General features: G+C 49.8%; 1 protein-coding gene and 1 long non-coding RNA gene across 2 annotated transcripts in view; one reads left to right on the top strand and one right to left on the bottom strand.

Annotated features, from left to right (window-relative positions):
• The window catches only part of LOC142592696 (uncharacterized), a 409,269-nt gene that overhangs the window by 36,809 nt on the left and 350,927 nt on the right, over nt 1-21,533 (bottom strand). The window lies entirely within an intron of this gene.
• LOC142592698 (uncharacterized) overlaps nt 1-21,533 on the top strand; it is a 75,980-nt gene that overhangs the window by 22,760 nt on the left and 31,687 nt on the right. The window contains exon 3 of the long non-coding RNA XR_012830782.1: nt 1,099-1,164. This is a non-coding gene — a long non-coding RNA (uncharacterized LOC142592698). The remainder of the gene's footprint in view (nt 1-1,098; nt 1,165-21,533) is intronic.

The following is a 21,533-nucleotide window of genomic DNA, read 5'->3' on the forward strand; positions in this document are numbered from 1 at the left end:
GTAAAACACCACAATTTAACTTATTTTTTTCCGAATGATGCATTGGGCGCGCGCGGACACACAGACACGCACGCACGCACGCACACACAATCCTTTTAAGCACCGCTCTACCGCTACTATGCGACTGGCTTGCTACGCTTCACACAGACACTTCTTTCCAGTTTGACATTGCTAATGCTAATGCAATAAAATGCACTTGTCGAAAATTTAGGCAGTGCTTCAATACCGACTTGCTACCACGAGTTCTAACGAAATCATGGTTCGCAACTGCGAAAATTGCATTCTATTCTTTCCCTACAATACATATATCTTTCCCGTCCGTGCCTCATTCATGAATTTTAACTTACCGAACATACCTCGTGGTTTTGTAACAGCTGCATGCAGCGAGTCTTGTGCAACATCTAATAAAAGTTTACAGATAACCTGTCAACATGTCTATTAGGCAAGTTTTACCATAACGTTAGCACTACTTCCATATGGGTACTGTATTTTTAAATTACATATGGTCAATACCGACTTGCTACCACGAGTTCTAACGAAATCATGGTTCGCAACTGCGAAAATTGCATTCTATTCTTTCCCTACAATACATATATCTTTCCCGTCCGTGCCTCATTCATGAATTTTAACTTACCGAACATACCTCGTGGTTTTGTAACAGCTGCATGCAGCGAGTCTTGTGCAACATCTAATAAAAGTTTACAGATAACCTGTCAACATGTCTATTAGGCAAGTTTTACCATAACGTTAGCACTACTTCCATATGGGTACTGTATTTTTAAATTACATATGGAATACGCCTTTAATACATTATTTCCTGTCTTTGTATTTTTCGGGTATGGTTGCCCCCTGACACCCTACACGTCCTGTAATACATTCCTGGTCCTGAGACACGACTTGTGAGAAACGATGTCCAAACGTACAATAATTACATTTTATAGCTCTCTTGCTTTTTATAACACGTGAGAATTGTGGTACTGTGTAGGTTTGCCATGCAGAAAGTTAAATGTTACTGAAAGCTTATGATATTTGCTTTGTTTCCCATGTGCCAGAATACGGTGACAGAATTGAAGTTTCGTATCGTTGCTTTTGTATAAGGTGGGCAAGCTGTGCAAGCGGCGGCGGCAGGAGCCTCGTCGGAGGAAGACGACACGGCGCAGATAAGTTAGTGCTTTCAGTATTGCAGTGCTGGAACGGCAGTCGTAACTGCATCGTATGCCCGGCTAACCTGCAGCTTTGATTTGCTGCACAATATAGGTGCAGAAGGAAACTTTATTTCTCTTTCGTGAAAAAGGGAGATATAGACGTTGTTGACTTCATCGTATTACATAACCTGAATTCTAATTCTAGGTTTAGTTGTGGGTAAATCTGGCGGCTTCCTGTCCAGAGCGTAAAGCATGACAGGTTGTTTCTATGTCTAAAGCAAAATGATTATTAACGCGATAGCGTTAAGGAGCTCGTGTCGCAGAAAAGCCGGTGTCGTCGGCGTCGGCGTCGGCGTCCGCGGCGTTGGCCGTGAGCGATAAATCACGGCAGGCACTTCATAAATAAAAAGCAACTTCCAAGATGGGCTGGGTGGGAATCGAACCAGGGTCTCCGGAGTGTGAGACGGAGACGTTACCACTGAGCCACGAGTTCGATGCTTCAAAGCGGTACAAAAGCGCCTCTAGTGAACGCGGTGTTACCTTAGAAGGCTCAGGCGTGCGTCGCTTGCTGAGGCGCGCATTTCGTTGTCGCGCCGAACGCTACGTTGCTTGACGCTCACCGCGTCCGATGCGGGGCGCGTTGTCGCTGCGCCGTAGCCCAATACCCCTTGGCGGGTCGACGGGAACGCTGTCGCGTTCCACTCTTGAAGGCGAAGCTTAAGCGTCCTCCAATTTTTATATTACTACAGCTAGATCATCACAGCCAGTCAACTTTTCATCTTTGCTAAGTGGCACCATGAAGGGGTAAAAGAACTGTTTCCTTTATATTAATGTATATGTCTTCTCTATTATGACTACTGTTTGTGCTGCAATTTCTCATCTGATAGTGCATTGAATTCAACTTTGGTGTATCATTCTTTTGATGCAGCATTTAATTTCCATATTCCTGTTTTCCAAAATGCTTGTTGCACTGTGTGACGCTTTACTTGGGTTTATTTATATTTAGTATTTTAAAGTTGTGTACCTTACACCTCATTCTTGGGCTGTAAAATAGGCTGCAGTACTCGAAATAAGAAGGCACACAACGCAGTTTGTGCAGAATGCAAGGAATAATTGCCCATTGAAATGTCGAGGTTTGAAACAATGACGACCGGCTTTGGGGGACAAAATTGAAGTTAATTAGAATTGACAGTTCGGTGAGTTTGTGCGACAGCGATGTATACAGAGCTGTTCAATGTCAATTTGGAGTTTCATTCCGGGATCGGGGTGGTAAGCCAGTTTTGTATATTGCGCAGCTGTTGCAAAACATCCCAATAAGGTGGCAATGCAAATTATTAAAGGGGTTGGGACACCAAATTTTGAGGCAATAAAAAGCATGTTGCAGGCTGCTTCCGTATGCAAAGACGCCCAGAACGAGGTATTGGACGCTGCAAACATTTCAAGATAATTTTAATTCTGCTCCAAAAAGTCATTAAAAACTCCTTCTCGTAGTCGAGACTCATCGCTAGCGCGGCCGTTACCACGTCACAGAGGACGAACGAAAATATTGACGTCATAGCACACTAGCACAAAAACGTGACGTAGGATGAGTAGCGATGAAATGCCGATTACGGAACCCGCTGAGCCGAGCGACCGAGCATAGCCTGCACTATGACCAAACTACAGGCATATAGAAATCCTTTCTCAATGCAAATAAGGGGTAAGGGATGCAGACACGGACACAAGAGGACAGAAGTGGACAACACGAACGCCGCACGGCGCCCGCGAACGGCAAACTGCGTGCGGCGAGTTGCCGTGCGAACGGGCCTTTACACGTTTGAGTGTGACACTAGCCGGCCGACTCCGAAAGGGACCAGGATATGCGGCGTTCGTGTTGTCCGCTTCTCTCCTCGCATAGTCGCGTAGATCGGCAGCCCGGAGCGGTCTCTCGTTCGCTTGGCCTTTCTCAATGTGAGGGCCCGTCCACGTTACCGGCACGGAAACTCGCCGCACGCCGTTTGCCGTTCGCGGCCCCCCTTGCGACGGCGGTTTTGCTCGCGAACGGCGAGATTTCCTTGCCGTAGAGAGGATGGGCCTGGGACCCGTTTGTGCGGCAGCCGTACGGCGAAGCGGCCAATCAGCGACCGAGGAGTGGTCACTGTGGCACCGACGGCAGCTTCACCGCCTCTGATCGTTCAGCGCCGCCGATATCGTCGCTAGGCCTTTTCCGGTTCACTTAAAGCTAAAGATTACGGCGCTTCGGAATGAATCACCGACACTCACAAGCCGCAATATTTTCATACCGTTGTTGTCACTCTTCGCAATAATTATAATAATCGCGACAGGCACGCGTGCTCTGCCAGCAGAGCTGGCCTCTGCTGGCAGAGCACGCGTATGCGCGAGCAGACGACGCAGCATAGTTTTACGTCACTATTTTTTGTGCCCCACGTGACCAAGCCATGTTGCGTTTCCTCCTCTGTGACGTCATAGCATCCCCCGGACCAGAAACCGAAATCGCTCGGTATAATAATGCTATTATTAAATTATTTATCGGATATATATGAATCCCGCTGTGTGTATCGTGCTCCCTGAAGCATGACGCAACGTTTGAATCAACAAACGCATGAACGAAAATTTTGATGTCTCCACCCCTTCAAGGTGGCATGAATATTCGACTAACATATGAATGCAACGATAGGGTTGTCACAAAAAACCTCTAATATAAATGGCATAAGAACAAGCATTACTTGCTCGGCCTAGTGCATTGATACGTCCTTCAGGGCATGCTGCACGTGTCACTACATTGACTTCTTCATACTGTGTCTTTTGTGAACATAACTCAATTTCACCCACGAAATCGGCGCAGACATGATTAAGTCCGCCGTTTTTGTTTCGAGCTTGCACGCAAAGACCTGCCATCGCGGAACGCTTCCGAGTCACCAAAATTATCAGCCTACTCATTCCACACCCACAGCGCCGCATTCGACTCCCCTTGGATGTACCTCCTCTGCTTTACTCTTTCCTAGTATTCGCGCATTGATGGCCCACTGTACATATGTTTCTATCGAAGGCGGGGCACGTCTACACTCACAGCACCGCCATTGTCCGACGTTCCGCGTATGGTGGTCTGTTCTGTTTCGTGTTTTCGAGCGCAGGGCTCACATTGGCTCCCGTTCCCACATTTCATGTCACCGTCGTGCCTCGTCGTAACCGAGGTGATCATCAGCGCTCTTCTCTAGCTGCTCGCGCTCCTGCTGCAATCTCTCGTCCGCAGCGCGAGCCTTGCTCTCCCCTTGTCATATAATATAGGTTTCATATAATAATTACTCGACGGAACTCTGGCGCTAGTGTCAACGGGAGCTGCAGTGGCAGTGGTTGCACCAGCGTGGGAATTACGGGAAGTACATGGATTTGCCTAAATTTCGTCCTTCTGGCTTCAAGCGGCTTTTTGAGATTGTAAACTAGTCATTTTCAACAATGTGCTGTGTAATGGGTAATCAGATAAACATTAACATTATGCGACGGCAGGATTTGAACACAGGACCTCTAACAGAGACGCCGGATATTGAAACCATTAAGCCACAGATGCACGTATCGATAAGCGATGTGAAACACCCTTATGAATTTATCGCAGGCATGAGTCACCTTAAGACGCTTGGTATGTTCCGATTTGGCCACCTCAACCAGCTCAACCATTCCAATTAGTTGCGATTGTCCATATTCACGGCGTCTTGTGCACTTCGAAGAGTATATATTGCTATGAAATTTATAATAAGATTTATATAGCGTAGCATACGAAGCCACAAACACGCCTGAATCCACACGTACGAATATGAGACAAATCCAAGTACTTCCCGTCATCCCCATGGTAGGACAACGACGGCAGTAGCAGAGTTCCCTGCAGTATAGTGTAGGAAACTCTATGCCCCTTGTCCTCCAAAACCGGATCACGTGTTCAAACCTATCCTCTCGCCCCATTCGTTCGCGCAGCGCCGGTTTGGTGACTCTCGCTGCTACCCTCCCCTCCGGCTTCGCCGTCCCTTGTCCCACTGTCGCGGCTCTTCCGCGGTGCCGGTGGCGGGAGTGCCTTGCCGCCTCGCGCCTGATCCTCGGTTATCCACTCCTTCGTCTCGGCGTCGCGTGGCTGTATGGCTCTCTGCCGTGTCTATCGCTTCCCCGTTTGCGGAGCGCGTTCCTCGGTGTCATATGTCGCCTCTGGCAGTGCTTGCGCCTGGCTGTCCTGCCACCTCCACTCTTGCCCTGTACGTCCCCATACCTGGCGCAGTGCCGTTGCGGTGACTCGAAAGACAATTCTAGCGTTTCGCGTTACTTCTACTTCCCATGTGCACCACAAGCAGGTGCGGCCAAATTGATCCCTGTCTGTGAGTGAATGAGTGCGTGACGTCTACTCGATACCCCTGTTCTCCACCCATTTCGTCATCCCACCCCTGAAGTAACAATAAATAATTGCTAATCTCGCCCTCCCTTTCCGCTGCTGTGACCCACTATACGATGGTGCGTTACCAGAGTGCCGACTCCATAGCGGCGGATCACGGTGTGTGCTACGGACACCGAAACGCTGAACTGGCTACGTTTTGCACTGCGTGTTCTGTATGCATTACAAAGAGGCGCAATGGTCGGCCAATTTCTTTTCCAATATTCACGCGTCCAGCGCACGCTGGAGGAAGGTTTGGAACGAAAGACGGGAATGCTTAACGACTCCTTCATCTCCGCCGTGGGTCGGGCCGATATTGCGCTATCTTCGGGGGCGGCTCAGGTAAGGGGAGTGCTTGACGCCTGCCTCACGTCCATCGCGGGTCGGCTCGGCACTGCATTATCTTGCACCATCTGCACTATGCATAGACTCACTGCACCACCATCAATACCCCTTTCCTGTATCTTCACTCGTACACCTTTTTCTAATATTCGCAGATTGACGGAACGCTGTGAGGTTTGCAAGAAAAGTGGGTCGCAGCACCATCATTTTCTTTCCTTCGCCTTGTTTCCTCAGTGTTTGTCTGATATTCGTGCATCCGAGGTCCTTTCTAGGAAGGTTTGGAACGAAAGTGGGGGAAGCCTACACTCGCAGAGCCACCGTCAACGCCCCTTACCTGTATGTCCTCTGGTTCACGTTTTTCTACTATTCGCAAATTCACGGGACGCAGTGAGAAGGATTGCAGCAAAACTGGGGGCGTCCACACTCATGGCGCCGTCGTTGTTCCCCTTCCCTGTATATGCAGTGCTTCGTGGTTTCGTAATATTTTCGCATCCACAGCACGCTGAATATATATATATATATATATATATATATATATACATATATATATATAAACAGGCTTTCATTTCTCCCGTGACCCCCGCGCTAGGCTTTCCGCTCAGCGCAGGTCGCGCCTGCGTATATCAGAAGTTTCTATTAGCGATGGTTCTATCCATTGTCTGTGTATATATATATATATATATATATATATATATATATATATATATATATATATATATATATATATATATAATATGCTTGCGTTTCTGTGTGGACTACCGGAAGCTAAATAAAGTTACAAAGAAAGACGTATACCCACTTCTCCGTATAGTTGATTCACTCGACAGGCTTCGACAGGCTTCGACAGGCACGTTACTTCTCTTCAATGGACTTAAAAAGCGGATATTGGCACATCGAAGTAGACCCGAGAGATCGTGAAAAAACTGCGTTCGTGACGCCAGACGGCCTATACGAATTCAAAGTCTTGCCTTTCGGCTTGCGTTCTGCCCCTGCTACGTTCCAACGCCTCATGGATACTCAGGGTGTCTACCAAGTTGACATTTCCAAATTCCCTGAGTTTTCCAGGTTTTACCTGAGCACCTTTGCGAAATTCCCTGAATGAGCCAGAACTTTGTTTTATGTCAAGGCAGGCTGACACCACGTTGCCACTCTCCACTCTCTAGTAAGCATGCCGAAACAAAGAAATGACTTAATGCAGTTTGAATAGTAAGGAGTAATATCTATTTTATTTAAAAAGAAAACAGAAGGAAGGTGTTAGTAAAATTCACAGCGAAAGAAATGATAAAGCCCATTCCAAATTGAGTCGAATATTTTCAAATACGAATGAAAAGGAGATGCATACATAAGTATTTTTTAATATCAGCTATTTCTATCAACTGATAGCAAGCTCATATGTATGAGGTCCTGAACTTTGTCACAACTAAGGTTCTCTCTCAGCAGCTGGGAAGTCAACCTCAACTGTCCTGACATACTCTCAGCCCATACACAACATCTCAGTGTTGGGTTTCACTGCTTAAACAATTTATTTTGGTTTGGATGAGGGACACCTGCGTCTCAGCGTCAGCCAACACTTAGTTTTTTTGCTCAAGCTCCTTCAAAAAGGCGGCGGCACCCTTCCTTTCCCATTAATTCCTCAGTGCGTCGGTCCTTTCTCTTCTCTTCCTCCTTCTACCACGCTTTCACCACATGGATCATCTGAAGCATCCTCTTGGTCAGTTGTACAGTCAACATTTGATTTTTCGGACTTCCATGGGGCCGCAAAAAGAATTGAAAAAAAAACGGGCAGTCTGAAAAAAATTAATGCATGTCTTTAACTGCCTTTAAGGGCTAAAATTACCACAGGCACGTCTGAAAAAGCTCTGAAGGCCTTCCAGTACGCTTATTAGGCATATCAGGGCTTGTACTGTGACAGGAGACGGGGTGCACGCATGTGTAATTAAGGAACACATACTGTCCCGTGACAATTGCCCCCTTCGCACGCTTGTTATGCTTCACCGCCTAACAAGAGTGTACTGAGGCGAAGCTAACTTTTGGAGACTGGCATTACGCAACGCGGAGTGCTCCGCGAGCTTCAACGCCAATCGCGAAGATTACAAAGGCGGAGTCGGTGCCATTGGTCACAGCGGCGAATTCTTTCAATGAAAAACACGGCACTGCACGGCAAGAAGCTTAATAGCGAACATAGAAACAGCTAGGCCTAACGTTGCCGCGGTGGTGGTTACGGCTGCCAGCGGATCTGCCTGCGAGAGTGCCGGTGCGAGGCGGGGAGATAATCAAAATAGCGGCGGTGGCGGCTTTAATGCCATTTCAGACCTGCAGTCAGGGCGATATACATTGACTATATGGAGTACGTGGTGATGCCGCAATACCATGCAAATTATCGGGCATGTCCGAAAAATCGGGCGTCTAGAAAATCGGTCGTAACTACTGTGGCAATACATTGTGCCGATGACACGGCGTCAATGACGATTCGTTGCCATTCCTCTGTTACTGGAGCCAGCATTAACACGACTTTCGTTCCCTTTCAATAAAGTTACAGCTAATTTTCCGTGATGGAAGCACAAATTCCCTGACTTTTCCCTGAGTTTTTCCAGACTGTTCAAATTCCCTGAGAATTCCCGGTTTTCCCGGTTTTCCCGGTTGGTAGACACCCTGAATACTGTACTTTCGGGTCTGAAGTTGAAAACCTGCTTAGTGTATTCGACGACGTCATCGTGTTCTCCGCAACGTTTGAAGAACACCTCGAACGACTTGAAGCGGTTCTGCAGTCCATACGCTCCGCCGGCCTCACCCTGAAGCCGCAGAAATGCCACTCTGGCTTCGCGGAACTGCAGTTTATCGGTCACGTCTTCAGCCACGCAGGTGTCCGGCCGGATCCTGGAAAAATTGCAGCCGTCGCACAGTTTCCCGTACCATCCGATAAAAAGGCTGTCAGGTGCTTCCTCGGCCTCTGTGCCTACTACCGGCGGTTTATTGCAGGCTTTGCGCGCATTGCGTCGCCGTTAACTTGCCTGAAGAGAGACGACGTTGCTTTTGTATGGGGCGGCGAAGAGCAAGGTGCATTAAACGACTTGCGGCAACGTCTGCAGACACCTCCAGTGCTTGCTCACTTTGATGAGACCGCTCCTACACTGATCTGCACTGATGCCAGCAATGTTGGCTTGGGAGCCGTCCTTGTGCAGCGGCGCGCCAACCGTCGTAATAACCGACCGAGCAACCGCATTTACGGCTGCACTTTTAGATCACGTCTTGCTACTAAGTGGAACGTCCCATCGAAAGTCAACCGCCTACCATCCACAAACCAATGGGTTAACAGAGCGCATAAACAAAGGCATCGAAGACATGCTATCAATGTACGTGGATGTCTAACATAAAAATTGGGACGACATCCCACCGTATATCACCTTTGCATATAACACGGCGAAACAAGAGACGACGCGCATGACTCCGTTCACCCTTGTTCACGGACGAGATGTACGAACGATGCTGGATGCGATGCTTCCACACGACTTTGACGACGCTGATACGGACGCCGATGTGTTTACACAACGCGCAGAAGAAGCTCGGCAGCTCGCGCACTTGCGGATCTGCCAGCAGCAAGACTACGACGCAGGCCGCTACGATCTTCACCGTAGAATAGTTACCGATGAAGTCGGCGACAGAGTATGGATTCGGACACCCGTACGGAAACGAGGCCTCTCTGAGAAACTGTTAAGGTGATAGTTCGGACCATATCGGGTATTGCGGCGACTCAGTGATGTCACTTACGAGGTCGTTCCCGATAATCCGAATGGCACGCGGCGCCGCACACACCATCCTGAACTTGGGCACGTTGTCCGCATGAAGCCGTATGTGAGCGAATAACAATGCTAGCGCCCTTTACTTCCGCTATTGTCATTTCTTGTCCAGCATCGGGACGATGCTCTCGTAGGGAGGGACAAATGACGCGCGTATTCTATGCAGACGACGACGACGATGGGAGCACTAACGGACTCCGCCTAGTGGGTCGGAGCCAGATTGGGTGATGACGAAGAAGACGTGTCTTCGCTCTCTTTGTTTTTGCACATATTGTCCTGTTCTTCGAAGCACGTCTCCCTGTGTTCTGTCCGCGTTGTACCGCGACAATATATTGACGCAACTATATTTGGCAGAACGATAATTCAGCGGGTATGCGCCAGTGGGGACGACGCTGAAGTAGCGCGGGTTTTTAGGTGAAGCGGGGGAAAAACGAAGAAGACGTTGTTGTTGTTCCCTTGGACGACTGATAAAGTGCGTTTCTTGGCGGTGCTGCTACGCATACTCGTTGATCCCACGTCGTTACACTGGTGGAGGTGCGGGGTATTCTTCATGCTTGGCACCCCTTCGCGGAGCCGACGAGCGAGCCCGGAATCACCATCGCGCATCGAAACACCGGTCCACCGCTTCAGTCGTCGCCTGCTAGGCTTAGCGCCCGAGTCCAGTCCCCTGCAAGAAACTTCGAGAAATCGTTTGCCTCCTACAAATAACATGGCCACCGCAGCTCCATCGCAAGTAACACTACAGAATCCTATGGTCCCGGAGAGCTTTCATGGTGATGCCTTTGAAGACGTCCAAGATTGGCTCGACCAGTTCGAGCGCGTCGCCCAGTATAACCATAAGACCAGCTCGGCGGACAAACTCTCGAGTGTCTATTTCTATTTGAAGGACAATGCTCGTACGTGGTACGTAAACCGGGAGAGGAGCTTTGCCACGTGGGACGACTTCCGCGCACAGCTGCTGGATACCTTTTCAAGCATCGACAGGAGGGAAAACGCGCAGCGTCTCCTTGAAATCCGCGTTCAAAAGCCCAATGAGAGTGTTGCTATGTTCTCGGAAGACATGGCCCGTCTTTTCCGTAGGGCAGACCCAGACATGCCAGAGGAAAGAAAGCTGCGATATCTCCTGCGAGGAGTGAAGGAACAACTGTTTGCCGGCCTTGTGAGAAATCCACCGACAACAGTGGCACAGTTCACAAAAGAGGCTACAGCCATTGAACGGGCCCTGCATCAACGATACCGCCAGCATGACATGGGCAACTCGACGGCGAACACTTCCGTACTGGCTGCGAGTAACGACATGTCTCTGCGTGAAGTTGTCCGCGAAGTGGTGCGAGAAGAGCTTCGGCAGCTCGGCTTTGTGGTTGCGCCTACGGAACCGACGCCAGCGTTATCTTTTGTTGCTGATGTCGTCCGGGAGGAAGTCCGGCAAGCTTTTTCAGCGCCAGACTGTGGCAACGTTCCGCGGCGCCTCACTTATGCGGAAGCTGTTCGCCGGCCACTCAACGCAACTTCAACGCCGTTGACACCCATAACTACAACACCACCTACGCCACAACTAGAGCCGACATCGTCACCCTCGTCGACTCTACCGACCCCGCCGATCATGCCAGCACAAACAACGCCGTATTTTCGACATGCGCACGCCACCCCTTGGCTCCATGGAGAGTTACAGCCGAACTACCAGCGTCGGAAAACCGATTTGTGGCGCACCGTCGACCGTCGACCAGTGTGCTACCATTGTGGTGAAGCTGGACACGTCTATAGAGTTTGCCGCAAATGGAACAACTATCGCGCCGCTCAACAACCAAGCTTCCCTGCCAACTATGCTTATTCTCCGTACGACGGTCGACGCGCTTACAACGACGCTCCTGTGAACAGTCAGCCACCAAATACGACGACGCCCCGACCACGTTCTCCTTCTCCATCTCCGGCGCGCTACAATTCGCCGACTCGTCGCAGCTTTGCCGACGTCACTAGGGGCAGATCGCCTAGCCCTCGACGGGGAAACTAGCCGCAGCGACCTCCGGGGGTGAGGTTGCCAATACTCTAACTGCTCCACATCCCCCGTTATCGACGAACGACGACGTGAAGACTACATTGACGAAAAAGACGCCCAGCACAACGACGAATACGACGAATAGAAGTACGAAAGACGTAACTGACATCGTCAGCGCCGAGCTCATCGTTTGCATTGACGGCCACGAAATAGCCGCTCTGGTTGACACTGGCTCGCATTTTTCAATCCTTAGCTTACAGGTCGCTGACAAACTGAGGAAGGTGAAGACACCATGGCACGGGCCCAACATAAGAACCGCCGGAGGTCAGTTGATGACACCTGTCGGGAAATGCACGGCCCGACTCTTAATCGCCGGTTCAACCTTCGTCGTCACCCTCGTCATCCTTACTGAGTGTTGTAAAGAACTTATACTGGGCATGGATTTCCTACGGGAGTACGGCGCCGTGATTAACATCCGTGACAGAAGCGTCACATTTGCCACGAGTTCGGATAACGTCACCCATGAGAAGCCACAACAACCTCGCTTACGTATTGCCGCGGACGACGTCATACTTTTGCCGCGGAGTTGCTCCCTCGTACAGGTGCGCTGTGACAGCCTGCAAAGTGGGACTGGAGTAGCGGAACACATCAGTGCGCTAGCACTGAATTGCGGTGTGTCCATTGCCAGAGCACTTATCAATGTAATCGACGGAAGCGCCGAACTCTTGCTGACAAATTTTAGTAGGGAGCGCCGACACATCGTTAGAGGCACTGCTGTCGCCTATTTCGATGAAGTGACAGAAATACAAGACTGCCACTTAGCGCAGGAGTCGGCCTCTACAATCCACACAGCTGCACCTATTGTAGACGTTAATCCGACGTTAACGGCCGTTGAGCGGAACCGTCTGCTTGAGCTCATCAAGCAGTACCAGGGCTGTTTCTCCTCTGCGTCAAGAGTTGGTCAAACGCCACTTACGAAACACCGCATCATTACTGATGTCGACGCCAGACCCATCCGACAAAACCCTTATCGTGTGGCCCCAAAGGAACGCGAAGCAATACAAAAACAAGTGAAGACGATGCTAGAAGATGGCGTTATTCGACCATCTAATAGTCCGTGGGCATCACCTGTAGTTTTAGTGAAGAAGAAGGACGGTAGCCTGCGCTTCTGCGTCGACTATCGGAAGCTCAATCAGGTCACAAAGAAGGACGTTTATCCACTGCCGCGTATTGATGATTCCTTGGATAGGTTGCGAAACTCGTGCTACTTTTCCTCCATGGACTTGAAAAGCGGTTATTGGCAGATCGAAGTGGATGAGAGAGACCGTGAGAAAACAGCCTTTGTGACGCCTGACGGACTTTATGAATTTCAGGTACTTCCTTTCGGTTTGTGTTCGGCGCCAGCAACATTTCAGCGTCTAATGGACACTGTGCTCTCCGGACTCAAATGGCAAACATGCCTGGTGTACTTGGATGACGTGATTGTCTTTTCCGCAACGTTCGACGAACACTTACGAAGGCTGAAAACTGTTTTTGAAGCGATACGCTCTGCCGGTCTTACTTTGAAGCCTGAGAAGTGCCATTTTGGTTTTCATGAGCTCCAATTCCTCGGTCACGTCGTCAGTAGCCAAGGAGTCCGACCTGATCCGGATAAAATTGCCGCCGTCGCTAATTTCCCGATTCCATCAGACAAAAAAGCCGTGCGACGTTTTCTTGGACTCTGTGCATATTACCGGCGATTTATTGCGAATTTCTCGCGTATCGCGTGGCCGTTAACTCAGCTCACCCGAGAAGATATGCCTTTTACTTGGGGCGAAGACCAGCAGCGGGCATTCCACGAGCTCCGGCAACGCATGCAATCGCCTCCGGTATTAGCACACTTCGATGAGGAAGCCCCGACGATATTGCATACAGACGCTAGTAATGTCGGTCTAGGGGCGGTGCTAGTACAATGGCAGGGCGACAGCGAAAAGGTGATTGCTTACGCCAGTAGGACACTATCCCGAGCCGAAGCTAACTACTCCACCACTGAAAAAGAATGCCTCGCAATGGTATGGGCAGTTCTGAAATTTCGTCCGTATTTGTATGGTCGGTCTTTCACCGTCGTTAGTGACCACCATTCCCTCTGCTGGCTCATTAATTTGAAAGATCCTTCCGGCCGGCTCGCACGCTGGAGTCTTCGACTCCAAGAGTTCGACTTTGTTGTTACATACAAGTCGGGAAAACGGCACGCAGACGCCGACTGCCTTTCTCGGTCTCCTGTTGAGCCGGCAGCACAAGACGATGACGACACGGTTTTTCTGGCACTCGTGGATACTGCCGATCTTTCACGCCAGCAACGGGATGACATTGAATTGCTGCCGCTTATTGATTACCTCGAAGGACGAACCAACCGCGTGCCGAGGCTCTTTGCAAGAGGGGTGGCATCATACTGCTTGCGTCGCAACGTCCTCTACAAGAAGAACTTCTCGCCTAGCGGCAGCAACTACTTACTTGTTGTTCCATCACCGCTTCGACGTGAAATCTTACACGCCTGCCACAACGAGCCGACTGCTGGGCACTTGGGCTACACTCGCACATTGGCACGGATTCGGCAGAATTACTACTGGCCGAGACTTACTGCGGTCGTTAAACGTTACGTTCAGACATGTCTGGATTGCCAACGTCGTAAACCGCCATCCGTCAAACCAGCCGGCTTACTGCACCCTGTTGACGTACCGGCCACACCATTTGCACAAGTAGGCATGGACTTTCTGGGCCCCTTCCCAACGTCTACTACTGGTAATAGGTGGATAATCGTTGCCACGGATTATCTCACTAGATATGCCGAGTCACGTGCCCTGCAACGGGCAACAGCAGATGAAGCGGCACGATTTTTTCTGGAATCCATCGTTTTAAGGCATGGCGCTCCCGCAGTAGTCGTCACGGACAGAGGTACTGCGTTCATGGCCCAGTTTTTAGATATTGTTCTACGTCTAAGTGGTACCGCCCACCGGAAGACAACAGCGTATCACCCTCAAACGAACGGACTGACAGAACGACTCAATAGGACATTGGCTGATATGATAAGCATGTACGTAGATGTAGAGCATAGGAACTGGGACGAGGTTTTACCTTATGTCACCTTCGCGTACAATACCGCTCGTCAAGAGACCACTCGCAAGACGCCCTTCAGTCTCGTATACGGCCGTGAGGTTACAACTACATTAGACGCAATGCTCCCTCATGAATTTGACGACAACGAGACGGGTGCTGAAGAGATAACACACCGAGCAGAGGCAGCTAGGCAGCTTGCGCGTCTGCGAATCCACGAACAGCAGGACATTGACGCCAGACGCTACAATCTTCGGCACCAAGCCGTAACATACAACATCGGCGACAAAGTGTGGGTCTGGACACCTATTCGACAGCGTGGGCTCTCTGAAAAGCTCCTACGTAAATACTTCGGGCCCTACATAGTTCTCCGACGCATCAGTGACGTCAACTACGAAGTCGTTCCAGACAGCTCGCACTGTTCAAAGCGCCGACGGCATTTACCCGAGGTCGTTCACGTGCTGCGTATGAAGCCGTACTATGAGGACTGCCAAGACTGCGCAGTTCTTTACCGCTGCTTTCCAAGCCTCTATCATCGGGACGATGATCTTTTCTAAAGGGGGAGCAAATGACGCAACTATATTTGGCAGAACGATAATTCAGCGGGTATGCGCCAGTGGGGACGACGCTGAAGTAGCGCGGGTTTTTAGGTGAAGCGGGGGAAAAACGAAGAAGACGTTGTTGTTGTTCCCTTGGACGACTGATAAAGTGCGTTTCTTGGCGGTGCTGCTACGCATACTCGTTGATCCCACGTCGTTACAATATATATATATATATATATATATATATATATATATATATATATATATATATATATATTATATATATATATATATATATATATATATATATATATATATATATTGTGACGACAGAGTAAGGGCCGACCTTTATTGAGTCTGAGAGACGCGGCGAAGGACCCTCGGCCCAATCCACTATGACCATCCGGCTATCCGCACGATGAGAAGGGCACACACATGCTGATGATAATGCATCAATAAATGGCCACACTAACTTCTCCCGCACGAGAGCGGCCACCCTGGCCGCCGCCTAAAGGTACGGGAAACGCCGCGTGCAGGGCTTCATACGAGAAAGGTTGACCACTTCGGTAGAGCGGCAACGGCGGTCAGTTGAGGGGACAACTGGGGTCACGCGATAATTAACGGAAGAAGTCATTTTCAGGAACGCGCATGTGCCAAAAAAGTGGAACTGACACTTCTCACACAACCACTTCACCACAAGCACAACCACAACCACAAGCACTTCATCGCTGGGCTGGTAGAAAACTACTCCATTACAAGCGTCATAATGAACCTTGCGGTCCTGTTGTCTGGCTTCGGTGTCAAAGCGGCCACGCTGGCGACAACGGTCAAGGCGGGAAACATATTATTCGCAGGAAGATTAAGAATAACTGACAGGGGCAGAGAAGAAACGTCGAGAAAGGAACTGGGCGAACGGCATAAACAATGTTGAATACCGAGTAACCGGTTTTGCATTGAACGGCGGTGTTATACGCGAAGATGACGAAAGGCAAAACTGCGGCCCGATTTCCGTTATCTAGCTGAATATAGGCGGCTACCTGCCTGAACAGCCAGCCGGACATTCATTTTCTCAAATTGTCGGGGTTCACATGCTCTTTTGTCAGTTTTGGTACTGCACGGAGCTGCTGCTTGCTGTTAACATCCTGAAGTATACAGTAGCGGTCATAGTTGATCTCATGTTCGCCCATTCTGTAAAGTAAAAAGATGATTGAAAAGTTGGAGCTGATATTTTGTGATCACGATAATTTTCTTACACGCTAACATAAAAAGCGGATACCTACCATGCCGTACTTGTGACGAAGCAGATGATTTCTTATGCACTTCACAATCTGAGGACACACCACAGAGGAAGTATGGACTGCTGTCTGGAATACAGGGATGTTCAATTTTGTGCTTAGGTGCATGAGAGTTGCCTGTCACACAAATGTTGATCACATTCACTTGTTTGTGCTTGCTCCATCGGCTTATGACGGCTATCACTGTAGCATTTTGTTTATGAAGCTCTATGACGGCTTTCAAAACCATCCTTGCGAGGACTCTTCCAGGAGATGCATTTTTTGGAGCGAAGCTGGCGATTGGTAGTACCCACGAATGAAATAGGGGCACAAACGTACGCACAAGTGCATGATCTGCCATGGCTGTCGATTCCTGGTCGTCTTCTTTATATGTTGCTTATTGAATGTGACAGCTTGGCGTACTTTCATTTTGTCTAGTATGGGGATTCCACAGCAGCTTACTCCTTGTTTAATAAGTGTACCAATGCTGTTAGCGAAACCTTATTAAAACCGAACTCGCAAGGCATTCCCTTGATAATTATTGAAGGTGCGATGACGTAGGTAGTGGCAAAATATTCATCTTTGACATCAGCCTATAAGCAGCAGGGCTTGATATCTTAAGAAGGAGGGAAGACACCAACCAGTCGGTTTTATAGCGCTTTCCTCTCGCTAACTTTGCTTTTGAACCTTTCAACACTGAGTGAAGAGCAAGCTGTTGCGCTTGAGGAAGACATATTTGAAAGCCCGAATTTCTTTTTTGGCTTAGTCGCGAAATATTGTAGCCCTAATAACTGTTTCTTAGGTTTTTATTTGTTAAACGTATCCTTTGGTGAGGCTTGGTTCGTTCCTTGGATTTCTTGTTTTTTTCGCTTTTCCCATGCTCGGATATATTTTCTTGTGCTCCTGCACAGTGGGCACAAGCTTTCCTGAGACAGCCTAAAGCATTTTGTGCTCCTCCACACGTCCTGGGTCTTGAAAGCTGATGTTGCTGCCGAAATGGAGGGGAATAAACCACATGACAGCCCGTGCACACTTTTAGGTTGCTAACGTAAGTGAGAAATGCGGATAGTTTCTTCAAACTTGAGAGTTTTAGCGGTTCTCCCGAACATATACCGCAGTAAGCCTTCCGCATAAGCTCAGTGCAACAGAAAAGTCTTTCCTCATAACCACAGCCCCGTCGGTCACAACAATACCACTGTTTTCATCAACTTTGAAGAGTCATGAGCTGGACACTCCAGGACTCGACACTTGAGTGCTCTCTGAATGCAGGGAACGAAGATGCTTTCTCTGAACACATCTATAGAACGGAAGGGACCTCCGTTTCTTTAGCATCACTGTTTTTTATGTTTACATCACGTCGCCATCACTTTCAGACATAGGAACATCGCAATTTACTGTTGCTCTTAGCTTCGAAGGTTTTCTTCTGGGCCTTGGTGCTTTTGCTTTCGATAGGCGCGCAGGAATGTTGGGGAAAATAAGTGACTCTGCGCCCACCTGCCACGTGGAACCTTAACAATGCTGCCTTTAACGATGTGCTCGTAGAAAGTGATTAAGTCCTCGGCACGTTAAGTGCTGTCGACTGCACGTTTTCTCTTGAGAAGCATATCCACTTTGGCAGCCCAGCGCGCTGCAGGTCGGCACACAGACTTTGTCAAACTTGGCTTACTACACAATACACGTGATCTCCAAGTCACATACCTATATTCCAATTTATAAATCAACGATAACACAAAAGGAACTTTTTCGGAGTGCACGCCGGCGACAGACAGCCTAGACTAACACCGAGAAAAGCACTGAACGTGCCTGCTGTTTTAATCGCACCGCTGGTACGAGTTGTTGGGAACTCGGCGCTGACGCCCGTTGTTGCACCTGGGTCGCAAGCCCCAAGGGTAGCGTTGGCCTGGCGGCCTGGGGTACAACTGGAAGCATCCGAAGGTCCCCGCAAAGCATGAGTCGACTGGTAACAACAAAACAACTTGTTTATTCTAACATCGCAAAGACTTGGCGGTCAGGTTGACCGAAGTAGAGAGACGGGAGTGCACTTTACTCAACAGAAGAAATCGGAGCCTTTTTTTGGCGTCCGGGGGCAGCTGCTTTTATATTCTCGCAGTTGAGGGCAAGAAGGAACCCCTCTATAGACGAGCACGTGACGGTGCCGCTCGCGCACAATGGGATAAGGTGGCGCAGCGTCGTGTCGGCGCCACTCGGACCCCCCTTGCTTCACAGTTGTTGGGAGCTCCTCTCCCCGGCTGCCGCGCTTCGACAAGCGTGGGCACAATGGGAAGAGAAGGAGGAGAAGCCGTCGTGTCGGCGCCGCTCGGACCCCCTTGCTTCACAGTTGTTGGGAGCTCCTCTCCCCGGCTGCCGCGCTTCGACAAGCGTGGGCACAATGGGAAGAGAAGGAGGAGCAGCCGTCGTGTCGGCGCCGCTCGGACCCCCTTGCTTCACAGTTGTTGGGAGCTCCTCTCCCCGGCTGCCGCGCTTCGACAAGCGTGGGCACCAATATGCACATACACTCACACACGCACATGAAGACACGTGGCATCGGAACATGCCTGGACGCGCTTGGCAGGGGGGCGTAGCGGCGGCGCCGAACGGGCCAAAATGTCTGCCGCTTTGAACGAAGCCCTGGCGTCTGTTGTATCCTCGCCGGCTTTACCGCGCGTCGTAGGCGAAACGTAACAGACCGCCCCGCCGGGGGAAGGAGATCCCGATGGACAGGGGACTGCATCCGCTGTCCGGAGGGATGTCGCTCGATGATGCTCATAACCGAAGTCGGGCGTCCCTCGACGTTTCTTGAGCGCAGCGCACGGAGAAGGCCTCGTTCTCTCGTTCAGGTTCGCACGGGACACTGCAAAGTGACTTCGGGAGAGTTCACATTTTTGTTCTCGTTCCCGGCAAGCGTTAGAACTACGCTGAAACTCAACCGCTCAGTCAGCAAGCACGGCACAACCCTCACTAAGCCCTGCCAGGCTCTTTCCCCTTCTATACCACTGCCTAGTTCCTTACAGTAGTCTAGCAGCACTCAGAACGCGTCCACAAATTGGAAAATTGCACTAGAAAGCATGTCATCACTTTGAAACACTAAACAAAAGCAATATGTTAAAAATCCTGCCTCAGGAAGAAAAACATCAGTAACAAACAATTTTGAGGCTGATTCCTACGTTAGGGGCTTCGACTTAAGCCATCGGCGTTACCGTTGAGACTCCCCTTTTTGTAACGCACCTCAAAGGAATATTGTTGCAAAGCGAGGCTCCAGCGCAGGAGGCGGCCATTTTTGGGAGAGATGGTCTGCAGCCATTGGAGAGGGCAGTGATCCGTCTCAATGATAAACCTCGAGCCGGCTAGATAGCATGACAATTTCTGAACGGCCCACACGAGACACGCACACTCTTTCTCGGTGGCGCTATACGCCTGCTCACGACTGGTCAGCTTACGACTAGCATACAGGACGGGGTGTTCTACTTCTCCATTTTCCCGTTGGCACAGTACAACGCCCATGCCTCGCTCACTAGCATCGCACTGAACTACGAACCCTTTTGTATAGTCTGGCGATCGTAGCACAGGCTGGCTTGTTAGGGCGCTCTTTAGGGCGCTAAAAGCTCTTTCCTTTGTCTCGTCCCAGAAGACTGTTTGCGGCTCTGTCTTTCTTAGAGCATCCGTCAGGGGAGCCGCGATATCAGAGTACCTGGGGATGTACCTCTGATAGTAGACGGCGACACCTAAGAACGACCGAATATCGGTCTTCGTGCGCGGTTGCGGGAAGTCTCGCACAGCGGCCACCTTTATTTCAGAGGGGCGGCGACGACCCTGACCAATCACGCGACCGAGGTAGACAACCTCGGCCTGTGCTAACTGGCACTTGGGAGCCTTGACTGTCAAGCCCGCTTCGCGCAGGCGGGTTAATACTGCCCGCAAGTGTGCCATATGCTCAGACCAGGATGCGGAGAATATCGCTACGTCGTCTAAATACGGTAAAGCGAATTCTTGCTGTCCCCGCAACACTTTATCCATGAGGCTTGAAAAACAGTATGGCGCGTTCTTCAAACCAAAACTCAACACTTTAGGACGGAATGTTCCCATTGGTAAAATGAACGCCGCATACCTACTAGCCTCTTCTGTAAGTGGAACCTGCCAATAACCCCTGACAAGATCTAGGGTGGAAATAAACTGAGCGCTACTAACTTTCTCAAGGCGCTCCTCGATGTTAGGGATCGGATAAATTTGATCCTTAGTGATGGAATTAAGCCTGCGGTAGTCGACGCAAGGACGAGGTTCCTTGCCCGGTACCTCAACTAAAATCAAAGGGGACGTATAATCACTCTCACCTGCCTCAATAACACCGAGCTGTAGCATTTTCTTTACCTCAGCCTCCATAATCTCGCTCTGGCGCGGTGACACCCGGTACGCCTTGGATCGTACTGGCTCTGGGGAGGTAAGTTCTATGTCGTGAGTAAGGACAGAAGTCCTACCAGGCCTCTCAGAGAACAGACCTTGAAACTCTTGTAAGAGCTGGTGTAGTTCGGTTTTCTGCTCAGGCGACAGCGATGCTTTACTGATTAAGTCACTAATGACTTGACCGGTGTCTTCCCTGTTCGTCACTGAGCCTAGTCCCGGAAGCTCGACCGGAAGCTCTTCAGGAACGTTTACCATCATGCACACTACAGCTTCCCTTTGTCTATAAGGTTTGAGCAGATTACAGTGGTAAACTTGCTGTGCTTTCCGCTTTTCTGGCAGACTCACCACGTAGTTAACGTCCGACAGTTTCTGAACAATTCGTGCTGGACCCTCCCACTGCACGTCTAGTTTGTTGTTTAGCGATGTGCGCAATATCATGACCTCATCGCCCACCTCAAAACGACGGGCCCTGGCGGTCCGATCATAATAAACCTTGGCCCTCTGCTGGGCCTTTGCCATTGCTTCACCTGAC

The sequence above is a fragment of the Dermacentor variabilis genome, chromosome 9 (genome assembly GCF_050947875.1).
Source record: "Dermacentor variabilis isolate Ectoservices chromosome 9, ASM5094787v1, whole genome shotgun sequence".
NCBI classification, from domain to species: domain Eukaryota; kingdom Metazoa; phylum Arthropoda; class Arachnida; order Ixodida; family Ixodidae; genus Dermacentor; species Dermacentor variabilis.